The sequence below is a fragment of the Colobus angolensis genome, unplaced genomic scaffold (assembly GCF_000951035.1).
Source record: "Colobus angolensis palliatus isolate OR3802 unplaced genomic scaffold, Cang.pa_1.0 Scaffold180, whole genome shotgun sequence".
NCBI classification, from domain to species: domain Eukaryota; kingdom Metazoa; phylum Chordata; class Mammalia; order Primates; family Cercopithecidae; genus Colobus; species Colobus angolensis.
The window spans coordinates 1,418,144-1,431,895 of NW_012114933.1; positions in this window are offsets into that span (position 1 = coordinate 1,418,144).

Here is a 13,752-nt window from a genome sequence, read left to right on the forward strand (position 1 = left end):
TGTAGGGGCTTTTTAATTTTAGATATACTGTGTGTGGGGTCAAAATTGAATACCCAAGTGGAAAAGTCCCTGCAGATTTGTTTTGATAACTGTGGAGAAGCTACAGAGACAACTGTTGAATTGGACCAGTGTCCTGTCACAAACATCGAAGCTGATAGAATGTAAGGGTCTGTTTGGTTTGACTAACCTGGAGAATAACGGTGGTGTCCTGTCTTCACTCTTCTATTGAACAACTGAGAAAATGGAATTTTATAAGGAAGTGATGAATCTCAGTGAGAGGAATTAAAGCTCAACCTGAATGAAGTGAGAAAAAAGCAAAACAAAACAAAACATCACCAAATGATTGTCCCATTTGATTTAGTAACCATGCAGTACAAAATTACACTAGAATGGTAGGGGGAGGAGTTAGGCAATGAGTGATGAAGAAGAAACAGATGAGGCAGTAAACATAAAGCACATTTCAAGAAATCTGGCAGAAAATGGAAGGAGAAATGTATGAAATAGTAACTCTAGAAGTAGCAAAGTCAAAATAATTTAATTTTAATTTCCTTTGTTTCTTCCTTTTCCTTCTTTTATTTGAAAGTGGGGTGGGGTGGGGAAGGGAGTATCTATTATGTTCGTGGGCAGATAGAGAGTAGGTAGCATAGAAGAGAAGGGGGAAATTGGCAATTGAGTACGAACCAAATGGAATAGATAGCTAGCTTAGAAGATGCTTTTCAGTTGAACATAACACTCAATTGATGTTCAATAAGTCTCTTCATAACACCAAGCTGCAAATTGTTTTTTCTCGAGGGCATAATGCTACTTTGGTGGCCTGAGTCCAGGATTCTAAGGCATTTTTTTTCTTAAGTTGGGAATGTTCAAGCATGTAGAGATCTAATCCTCCCTCTGACCTTTACATACCTTACTTTGTGGTTTTTAGGAAAATGGGCCAAAGCAATGAATGGAGACATGGGATTCACAGGTCAGAGACTGGTTATGCATATAGCAGATACAATTTGCAATCATGATTTTAACATTGTTTGGCTAACAATTTTTTGGGGGGAACCCTAAGTTAGTATTTGCTTCAGTGTACCCCATAGGGATTTTATCAAGTGTAGTAAAATAATTAAAATCTTTTGTAGAAATTAAAGGAAATACATTTATATTTTACTGTAAGTTGCCTTTGTGAATACCAACTCATTGATGTAAAGGTTATCTACTTTTCTGTGGAAAATCTCCTTACAAAACAGATAATTGACTGGTGTTACTGTGTTTCATCAAGCTAGAAGCACCCCTGTATCAATGTGGGATTCTTTATTTAGGAGAAAAAAATTTAAAACCTGCCACATACATTAATGTGTATTTAAAAAATAATTCAATAAATTCATTCCAGAATTTACATTTATTTGTTAGGCTGGTGCAAAAGTAATTGCAGTTTTTGCCAATAATACCATTTTTTAAAATTACAATTTTGTTTTGTGACTTACCTGATTACCACAGGTAAAACATATTGGAGTTCCAGCACTCAAGCACACAAAATGCCTATGACTGATTTAAGCTGTTTCCCAGAAAATGTTAACACAATATCACATAATGAAGCACTCTTATGTTTAGTATGTAATACTTTCATATTGTCAAATTAGACTGTAAACAAATCACAAATTTTTATTAATTAGAAATATATATGTACATTTTCTATTCTATATAAGTATTTCATCTTAAGATAGTTTAGAATTACAGCATTTGACAATCTAAACAAAAAATGGAATATATATATATATATATTTCTGATCCAGAAAAATGCCTATAACTTCATAAAAATATTCAATTCTTTCTTTCTTGGTGCTGTCATCATTTGTAAAGAGATTAATGGAAGATGACAACATGTGCCAATTATGTGTCAGGCTGGTTAGCAAAATCTTTTGATATACAGAATTATTTGTCAGGTAACACATTTCTAGTTCACTCTTCACCTTTAAGTGTATCTATCTACTTTGGGTCACTCCTATCTGTATCTGATAGAACAGCTTTAGCACAAATCAGCCCCATGAATTTTGTATTCCTCACTTATTCTCCTTTCTTTTAAACACTCAACAAATCTTATTTTTCAATTACCTATTATACTTTTCTCAGCAGTAGCACAACACAAATGAAGTAAAAGCACAGATGATAGGTTCTAGTAACTAACTTGAACATTTGAGGAGTTAATTTCAATTATTTGAATAATTATTTTAGTTTGCTATCTAGTTCATATTTTAATTTAGATGTATAATATAGTATATAAAATTTCAAAACAGACTCAAAGTGATGTTACCAAGAGTTTTCTATTCTATGTAAGTATTTGATCTTAAGATAGTTTAGAACTACAGCATTTGACAATCTAAACAAACAGTGGAACAAAAAACAAAGCAACCCTATTTTTTCACTAATTCCAATATTCTCATTGCTATATTTTCATTGTCTTGAACGTTTTTATGATTGTGCAGTTTTGATAGTAGAAAATAAATCCATGAACTCAAAGTAAAAGTAATTTCTTTAGATATCATTTCTATTTGGGGTATTATCAGTAAATTCAATCCCAGCTATGTTTTCTGGGATTGGTAATATTTGACGCAATTCCTTTTTTATTATCAAAGTCACTATACTTATATTTTGATGAGGTGTAAAGTTAATAAATCAATGGCTTTAGAAGTCTATACTGACTGGTAAAAGATGTCAGGAGCAGGAAGAAACTATATTTTTGGACCGTATTTCATTGGCATGCTATTTATTTAGAAAACTGTGTCTCTATTCTAATTGGGTATGTAAATCATTAGTGTTTTTTTTGTAAAATGGACAGTTTATTATATATTTGGGAATTACTGCTTCTTAATATTTTTATAACAATGGGTCATACAACTTTTTTTTCTTGACTAAGTAAAAATTAAGTTGTATTCACATGTTTTTAAACTCAAATGTAACAGTTCCTAAAACAGAATGCAAACTTTTACATATAAAGAAAAGTACATTTCCAGTGTGTTATTGCAATATTTGGAGTAGTCTAGATATTTCAGAAAAAACCCTATACATCTTTTATAGTGATTAAATGTATTTTCCAACTTCTCAAATTCAACTTTCAATTATTTTTATTACTTCAACTAATTTTGCATTAAATTTGATTTTGATATAATCTATAAGATATGACTCATCTTTTTATAAAGTTGTATATTTCCAACATATGGAACATGCTTTTATGTCACATTTTCTAAAGGTTATAATTTCATGAACTGGCAATTAAAGGGTTATTTAATTGAAGAAGTTCAGAGTTGAATCAGCATTTCCCAGTGGCACGTATCTTTAGCAGTAAGTACAGAAGCAAACTCGGAAGAAACACGTTTGAAGTGGCAGAACTAATCATGCAGAAGCAATTTGTGATTTTTTTCTCCCAGCCTAGATAAAGCAGAGCATTATGACATTGGCTCTGCTGAACAAGGTCAATTTACTGTGAAAAGCCAGCTATAGACTACAACTTCAAATAGTCTTTTATCCTGCATAGCTAAAAACAGGATCTAGCCTATTGCTTACACTGCAGAATGGGCAAAATGAAGTGGACAATTCAATTAGGATGCACCCATATTTGTCACTAACTTTTTTTTTTAAAACTGTTTCAGATAATCAGCTTGTAACTGGATCCAAAGATTTCTCCCACCCCTGGGAACAAAGTCTAAATGTAAATGCTTGGTTGTTCATGTTCTCTGCAAGAAAGTGTTTTTTTAGTATTATAAATGTAATCAATAAGAATCCACCAATTACGGGTAAATAAATTTTAGCATCCATTTTCTTTTCTTCCATTTAATTTTAATTTAGACTTTAAAACGCAAAGTTTCTCTCAGAAATATATATGAAACTGTTTTTACAAATTATATATTAAAAACATAAAATAACTTTTTGAATTTAGCATTTATATGATATGCTAAATATATATGAAACTGTTTTTACAAATTATATATTAAAAACATAAAATAACTTTTTGAATTAAGCATTTATATGATATGCTATATGAATATTTACCTATTATCCCTAAAATAGAAGACGCTTCATAAAGATGATTCTGCCTCTTTTGTTGGACTAGATGTAAAATTCTCATTAATTTTTCAAAATGATTATATTTATGGGAGTAATCATATAAATTGTTTGGCTAATCACAGTGAATAAACAGTCTTCTCTCTTAGCAATGGGGAAAAAACTCTCCTACTTGGTTTCCTGGCTGATGTCCAGAATAGATTATTCTTATGAAAAATGAAATAAGAGTGTACCTTAATTATCTGCTCAAGGATTCAGCCATCTGGAATATTCATGTTTTAGTGCATTTAACTTTATTAGGTGCATCTGATTGACTTCCTTTGGGCACAATTTATATTGATAATGGTGTCAATAATCAATTATATTCAAAATATCATGAAAGCTGATGGCACTTATTCCTGGAAGCTGAGCTAGAAAGTTAATGAAGATATGATTAAATGTCATTGTTAATATAGTTTGTAATAAAAATATACATCCATACCTAAAGCATAATAGCCCTAAAATTTAACATACCAGTCAACAGTTTGTGGGCCATAATCTGCTGCTGCCGTTAAACGTTTGGCAGGTGATGGAACTCCATGGTGTTGACATTCACTCCTGGAAGATTGTAGAAGTCAGTCTTTTAATGTTTTCATTGGCTCACAGAGATGCTGAAGTCATGCATCTCAGTAAGAGAAGCATCACTGGAGTCTGCTTTTGCTGATCCAATGATCGACAGTAACACACTGTTCTTTCAGAGTTTATGACTCTGGGTAAAGGACAGAGTAAAATATGTGACTCAGGTCAAAAATGGGGATGAAGGAAATCAGGGATGAGGCAGTCATTTTAAAAAGAAATGTACAATCACTGCTTGTTACTATTACATATTAAAACTAGAACTCCAGATAATTGAAAACAGATATATTTTTCCCACAGATGCTAATGTTTGTATTCAGTAACAATCAAAAATATATTAAAAAATTAAAACACATGTGTAAATTAATTTTGTCTTTATTTTTTCAAATTTAGGCATTTCACGTCATTTGTATATGTAGCTACTTCTTTTTGTTTTGTAAGACATTACTGCTTAAATAATCCTCCAAAATTCAGTTTCTATTGTGAACTTTTAGTGGTTAGGACTGGTGGGTTATAAACTTTGTATTTCTGTTGTACTATAGCATAACTATACTATGTAATGTTATGTATTCACAAAGTAATATTTTAGATTTTAAAAAATAGACAATTTTTAGATATAGAGAGTATGCGTTTTGAATATGATTTTAATATATGCATAATATTCTGTAACTGCGATAGTTTTACATTAAAATAGATGACGTGAATACTGTTACATCACCAGATCACATCACAGTTCTCAGCCTTCATTGGAATCACCTGGATACCTTCAAAATATAACGTGGTTGATTCCAATCCATGAAACTGTGATTTAATTGATCTGATATATTGCCTAACACTATTTAGAAACCAAAACATGCCAACCAATCTTTTTTGTTGGTCTGGATAGTAACAATTCAACTGGCTAGTTCATTACAAATTTTGAGGGTAAATATCATAGGTTTTAAATTTCTTTTTTCGATTTTTTTTTACCCAGATAATTTCTTCAGTTGTCCACTTTGCTGAAGTACAGCCTGAATTATAATACATTTTTGTGTGTCTATGTGTGGAGTAGACTAATTTCTGAGAAATCAGTTTTAATAAAAGCATTCCAGTGTTGCGTATACTAAAGAACTTTAAATGTACTACTTGTAATGCACCTATACAGATTGTTTCTTTAAATTATTTGCAGTTTAATAATCACTATTATGGCAATTTATGTTGAATAAAATAACATATAAAATGATATAATAGATGTGAAAGTGCTTTTAAAACTTAAAAAAGCTAAACAAATGTGAAATATTAGTATTACGTACCATTGTGTATTAACAAATTCACTTAATTGAGAAGCCTTTATATTCATATTCAACTATAATCCAATCATTCTCACGGTAAAGAATGTTTAAGTACCCACTTATACAATCTCTTTGACATTTTACATTTTATCTAACATTAGTGAAACTTCATAAGGCTTTAAATTTCAGAATTTTCGTATGCTTATGTTTGTGTGTTTATCTTCAAAGCAATCTCTACGGTGGCATATGTTTTGTGTTTAGATAATCCAATATTGGTAAGTTAATACTCCTGATTTAGTGACCAAATAAGATACATCTTCAGGCTTAGTAATTATCAAACAAGTTATGAAATTATTTCACTTTCTAACCTGCCATGGCCAAGATAGTTGACCTGCATAATGTAGTTTAATTACTCTTAAAATTGCGCACAGTCCTTCAAAAGGAAATGAGAGAAGTCAGTCATCTGTAACAAAGCCAGCTTTCAGTCTCTCATTGACCAACCAAACAACAAACATCAGTTTTGTTTACATTTTGAATTACATGATCCCCAATGTCTTACAATCTAATTGACAACATACTGTCTGTTAACAATACAATGCAGCAAATGAACAAAAATGAACAAAGTCATCATCACCTCTATTCCTACTCTCATCACGGGAAATAATCTTGTCACTCTGGAAAATGTAAAACCTATTGGGATAAGCCAAGGCCAATATACTTCTCTTGAACACAGGCATGCAATAATTTTTGAAATTAAGTCATAAAATATCCTCATTAAATGTTACATAGAAAGTTTTTAACATTAGGTATGAAATTAACAATTCTGAATAATCAAAAGAAAACAAGAGAAAACAAGAGAATAGCTATTTTGATTGACATTGTGTTTGTCTAACACCCAAATATTCAAGAACAGAAATTTTCAGTACGATATAATGAGAAAATGAGGGGTAAGCACTGTATAGAAATATAGAAGAGGAAGGTGACAGAGACATGTGAATCTATAGTTTTATAAAATCTATTAAAAAAAATGAGCACAGGAGCTGGTATTGACACTATGCCACAACCTATGCGTTGAAACTTTGTAGACATATATTTCCCCTTGTGATATTCAGCTAAGTGTGTATTTGTTTTTATGTGTGTGAGAGAAGAAGAGGGGATAGAGAGAGAGAGAGCAAAGGAGAGAGAGAAAGTGCTGGGAGAGGGCAAAATAGCAAGTGTTGTGTTTTACTTTTTTAAAGTAAGACCTATAACCAGAATAAAAAGTAAGATAAATATATTAATAGTTAATTTTACCTGTAGAAAAGTTAGAGTATAAAATATTTTTTGAATATTCCAAGATATTTAGAAGAGTGTAGCAGGCTTATGAAACTACAATGTTTTCCCTCATTTCTGAATTACAATTTTAAGTAGGTGTAAATGGAAGTTGCTTATTGGTGAATAGCAATTTTTAATATTCAGGTGTCTGAACTGAGATGATCCAGAATGATAAACAAACCAGAAAATGAACAAACAAGCAAGCAGACAGTCCTCCTTTAGTTCCTCTTCCACGGTCTGTATCTCTTTTTGGTCTATTCACAGATACGTCCTAGAGTTATCCTCCTTCATAGGAGTTTGTAAATCATGACAGTCCCATGACCAGATGGGACCCCTGTCTGCTTTAAGTATATTGAAATGAGGGAGAGCCAGTATATTTTAGTTCATTACTAAATGGCAGTAGATTCTATTGATGTTTTCTTTTTAAACTCCTTCCTACTGCTATTTTGCTGCTGTTATTTTAGAAACCTAGCATGTAACTTCTGAGAACTGCTTATGTTTAACTCTTTACCTAAAAGTATTTCAAGGCTTTCTCCTCATTATTTTCTTCCCTGTAATGGATACTGTGAGCACAAGGACAATGGTGACAAGAGACTGCAGGCACCAGTAAACTGGCTACCAAGGGAACAACAATTCATTAATTTCAAGAGTTTTGAGTTACTATGAGATAGAAATGGTACTGGCCTTGATGGACTGAAAAACACTGAGTGTTCTGACTTTCCTACTATAAAATGACACAGCCTTAAGTGTTAAGAATTATTTGTGTTGGAATAATTGGTGTTTATTTTGAAAAACATTAACTCTGAGACTATAAAGGAATAAGAAAGTTAGAAAACAGCATAGCCTAGTGGGAAGGAACATGATAGAGTGTCAGAACATCTGGATTCTGGCTTGAACTCTGTAATATTACACAACCTGGTGGATTTTGCCAAGTCTGCTGCTCCTCTTTGCAAAATGAGATTTTGTTCTTTTACCTAACACAAAGAAGTGCTATGAATATGCGTGATCTTAAGGACTGAAGATGTTTTGCTCCTACTGCGGGAACATTAGACAGCTCTGCATACTCCTTGATCTATCAAGCAGAGTTTCTCCTTCTCCCCCTCCTTTCCTCTCTTCCTTCATCGATGGAGATCCTCTTTCTACAGAATGCCAACCAGAACTACTGTGGGTGCTTGTTTGTGATATGTGTAGTTCACGGAGCACCATTTTTGCTGGATATTTATTTAAACAAATTTCAGGCAGATGGCAGTAAAGTGTTTTGTTCCAAAAAATATCCGTCTATTACAACACTATTCTGACATGTGGAAATAAAGTGTTTTGACAAAGGGATATATATTTTTTTCTAATTATCACAAAATCATTGGGTGGTATTCTAATTGGATATAGGTCTGTCTTCCTCCTTAGAGACTGGCAATAAGAGATATACAAGAACTTAATAAAACATTGTGAAGGAGACTTCTGCATGTAGATAGAAGAGGACTGAGTGAAGTAGGAAGTGATGATGAATTTTAAGCTTCTGTGTCTTGTGAAAGGTTTTACATAAATTTAAGATTTTGTTGTTACCAATTTTAACAGCTCTGAAGTCTCCAATAGCTCTTAGGCTGTTATAATTAAATGCTATGAATTATATTTTGTGGACTTCGGTGGAAAGAACCTGGAAAGGTTTATTTCTTTGCTTTTAATATCTTTAACTCCTCTACTTCCACAAATATATTAAAGGAATTCTTTCTTAAAAATTTTTTAGCAAGTTAATTCATACTTGGAGTTGATCATATATGCAATACGTGGAGAGAGTGTAACAAGGTGTTACACTCTTCTGAAAATTAGAAAATAAATTTGCTCTCTGAGAGTTAAACCACAAATCAAGATATGAGGAATCAAAGCAGATGTGTTCAAAAGCAGATATTTAAAAGGAGCCCAGCAAGATCTGAGTTTACCCTGATAAAAGACATTAATAGATCTAAAGAAGGAATGGGTCAATCAGAGGGGGCCTGGTCACCTGTGTAAGGTTAGAAAAAAAAGAGGATTTCCACAAACTTCTGCCTCTCTCAGAAGAGTCCACGCCGCATCGTTCCCTTTAAATTTATCTTTTAGAACCCAATGTCCTGTCCCCTAAAATCCAGAGCAGTCCTTTAAAATAAAATAAAATTAGGTTGTGCCCTTGTTAAAACTCACACGGCTTTCTCTTGCACTGAGAATTCCTCACCCTGGCCTCCAAAGCCTCCTGGGATATTTTCCCTGTCTATCTCTCCATCGAGGTCTCTGAGTTCTCTATCCCCTGCCATACATTCCAGCCTTCTTGAGTTTCTCAAGCTTGCCACCAATTTTCAGTAGGGGCCTTTGTACTTGCTTTCTCCCCTGCCTGGAAGGATCATCCAGGGCAAGCCCATTCTTAATCAGTCAGTTTAGAAGTCATTTCCTCAAAGCTGTTTTTCCCACATCATCTGAATAGAAACGCAGCCACTCTCTGTAAGATCAATGTACTGTAATTATCTCCATAATTAGCAGACACCTATCCCTATCTGATTGTTTATTTGTTTGCAACAAATACTGCCAAGCTAGTTGCTAACATTTGTTTACTTTTCTTTCTGGGGACACACTTAGGTAGGTGAACACAGTGCCTACCGCCTGGTTGTAGAGACAGACATACGGAGACCTCCCTGGAAATCAGAACCATGAGCAAAAGCTGAAGTGGGGGATCCAAGCAACACGCGGGATTCACGCAGAGGCCACAGAGGGTATGGCCTGGTGGAGTTCCAGGCGTTTGGTTTCCATGGCAGAGTTAGGTAAGCTGTCTCAGGTGGAGCCAAGTCAAACCATTGGGCCTGCACTAGGCAGGCAGCTGGTGCTGGGAAAGCCACAGAACTCAGAAGGGGAGGTCGAAGCACTGAACTTGGCAGGTGGTCTGAGCAGAAGACAGAGGGTTCCAACTTCAAAGTACCTTTCCTCTGAGGTACATTTCAGCTCTCAAACATTTCCTAAGAAGACAAGAGCAAATCCCAGAATGCAGGCTGAGTTTGGCTAGTAACTCAACAGTGAGCTAAGGGCCCGATTATATGCTCTCGCTATATCATGTTTGCATTTGGCCATATAATGAGCCAAATTATGCACTCTTTACTCTGGGTCTCCAGGTACTTAGGCAGAGTTTCAAATAGATTTGAACCTAATCTAAATTACACTGTTTTGACTCCATTCTCCTCCAGCAAGTCTTCGGATGCCCCCACTAAGTTGTTGTCTATTGATTGCAACATTGTAGTTGTTGTGGAAAAGCAAAGCACAATGTCAGAATTTTTGTATGTCTGCATGTTTATTTACCCTCACAATCTCCAAAATCCTTGTGTTTAACAAGTCAGCATGTTTTTCAAATATACTTCAAAACCTGTCTTGTTTTGTTTTAAATTTTGACTACCGTGAATTCCATCTTAACTGAGATTAAAGATAGGATAGCAATAGGAAAAAGTTAAAATAAGTCAGTCAACTTAATAATCAGGAACCTACACAGAAGAAAGTTTGTAATTGCTGCCTGATAATCCCCATGGCATGTATAACTGGAGCACACCAGAATGCTGCAGGGAAATTGTCAGAATGAGAATCAAGGACTTCGGCTTCAGGCTAAAAAAGTCAGGATTAGCTTGTGACTTACGTTGCCACCCATGACTCAAAGAACATCTATTCTTTCAAATGACAGGTTTTCTAGTTTAAACCATGCAAATGAAAAGGAACATGCCTTTCACTGATGCATCATTGTTACTGTGGTTTAACTTCTTAACCCCTCTTCCTGTTGAAGATTCCTTCAATCTGAAGAGTGTCTACAGCTTCAGTCACTAATTATGTTTCTACCTACTGGAATCAAAAAAATAAAATTTAGGAAAGCATTCTTTTTTTAAGGTGTGCATTGAAATTATTTCAAAAATATTAATATTTTAGTTTATTCTGCAAAGAAAAAAAGGTCTTTCTGACAATCTATGTAATTAATGGATAGTGGGTTTTGGTGAGCTTTATTTTAATTTATTAAAATTAAGACACACTTTAAAAACACAACTACTATAATTATATATATGGATCCATAAACTTGCTCACTTGAATAATTTTTATATTACATGCCAGAAAAGTATTACATTGTTCAGAAAAAGGTTGTGTTAGTATTTACAAATTAATTTCATGTATCATATTTGAATCAGTAAGGCGTTACTGCTGCCTTTAAGAGAAATTTTATTCTGTCTGGTTCTAGATATTTTCACACAGATAAGAATGTCCTTAATATCCTGACCCCATTTACTTAACATTACTTAATATATCCCATACCTTATTGTCTATACCCTTCTCTTAGCTGCCCCTGGTATTCGTCTTATGCTATGGAACATGTATCAAAACGAAGAAATTATCTTTGGGAAAACACTATAAATTGCACAGCAGATCTTGTTTGGATGTCATCAGTTTTTCCACTATGTTCCTTTTCTGTTGCAGTATTCAGTCCACAGTGAATTTAGTTGTCTTGTCTCCTTGATCTCCAATCTGTGAAAGTTCCTCAGTCCTTCCTTGTCTTTCATGACTTGGACTCTTTTGAAGAGCTGGGTAGTTTGCAGAATATTCCTCATTTTAGATTTGCCTGGTGATTTCTGATGAGGTTTTGTATTTTCTTTATTACTAGTGATACTAATCTTGATCATTTGTTGAGGATGGTGTCTGCCAGATTTCTCCACCACGTTATTACATTTCCCTTTCTATACTCTTCTAATAAGTTCCCCCACATTCAATGGGAGGCAATTACACTCCTTTTCCTCAAGGCAGGTATATCAAAGAATTAAGCTTCACTTTCTTAAGTGTCATACAGTAGAAACCATCACAGTAATTAGTAAATACTTTAAGGGAGAGGGTAATTTTGTAATTCTCTCATGCCTTCTATCTGAGTTATCGTTTATCTATATAATCAATCCGCTATTTATATGTATCAATATGGACTTAAGAATATTTGTTTTATTCTTTGGAGTGGAAGTGACAATCCAATTCTATTATTACTTATTTTGCTGTTCAAATTGTCCCAACTTTTGCTACTGGCAGCTCTTTCTTTCAAGTTAGGCACTATTTATTTTTGAAAAGCCAACTTCCTGCCCATCCCTCTCCACACTTTTTCTGAGCACCTTTTAACTTTCTTGTATCCCAAGATACTCCAAATTCATTCAGCACGTACTTTTTGTGACCTAGCCCTAGAACTAGTCATTTCTCCAGGAAGTCCTGGCTCCTTTAATCAGAGTATGATATTAGAAACCAAGATCTGGGTGTCAGTGAGACATGCTGCTCCTGGGGTGTCAACACACACAGCTGTATTTATCTCTCTGAATACAGACACACACAAACCCCCCACTAATATCTCCAACTTCAGTCCTTCACTATGTGGTTCATTCTAGTCATTCCTCCTTTGCTTATTTGTAATGTCTTTTCTTACACTGAGCATTCTGGCATTTCTTGCCTACAATACACCTACAATAAGTTCACCTGTAGTATAAATCTCAAGTAGTTTCAGACTTGCTAACAGTATCCCACCCTTACAAGACACAAATTGACCAACAAGAGTACAGTGTTTGTATGCAGATCTTTTTGTTTTGAGCCTTACAACAAAACACTGTTTACAAAGTTACTTAGGTCAGTTCCTTCCTTTCCTTTTCCCCTTTATTGTGCTGATATCATATATGTATAACACACTTAGATTCACTTGTCATCGTCTGCAGTCAAATTTGGCTTTCTCATTTTATTGATTTTATGTTTAAATATTTTTTACAGTGATGTTTGTTTCTTGTAGTGTACAGTTCTATGGGTTTTGACAAATGAACAAAGTCACGTGTCATACAGAATGATCACAGAATCATACAGAACAATTCCATCTCCCCAAATATTTCCTCATGCTGCATCCCCACTCCACATACTCAGTAATCACTCATGCCTTTTGTTTACAGTTTTATCATTTCCAGAAGGTCATATAAATGGAATCATTATAAATGGAATCATATGTAACACAGATTTATAATTCATTTATATTGTGTAAATTAATAATTTATTCCTTTTTATGGCTGAGTAGTATTCCATTGTATGGATGTACCACAGTTTGTGTATTCAATCACTGGTTAAAGGAAATGTGTCTTGTATCCAGTTTTTGTTAAATATGAATAAAAGTGCTATAAACATGAATGTTTAGATTTTTATGTAAACATAAGTTTTCAATGTGCTTGCATAAATATCTAAAAATGAGAATACTAGGTCATATAATAAATGTATATTTCATTTTAAAATAAATTGCAAAGCTGTTTTCTGAAGTTGCTATTCTATTTCAAATTCCACCAGGAATGTTTAGATTCTTCTTGACTTATTGTGGGGTCACCTCCCCAGAAATCTCTCATTAGTCAAAAATATTGTGAGTCAAAAATGTATTTAATACCATAAAAACCCATTGTAAAATTGAAAAATAATAAGTCAAACCATTACAACTTGGGGACCATCTGTATAAGAATTA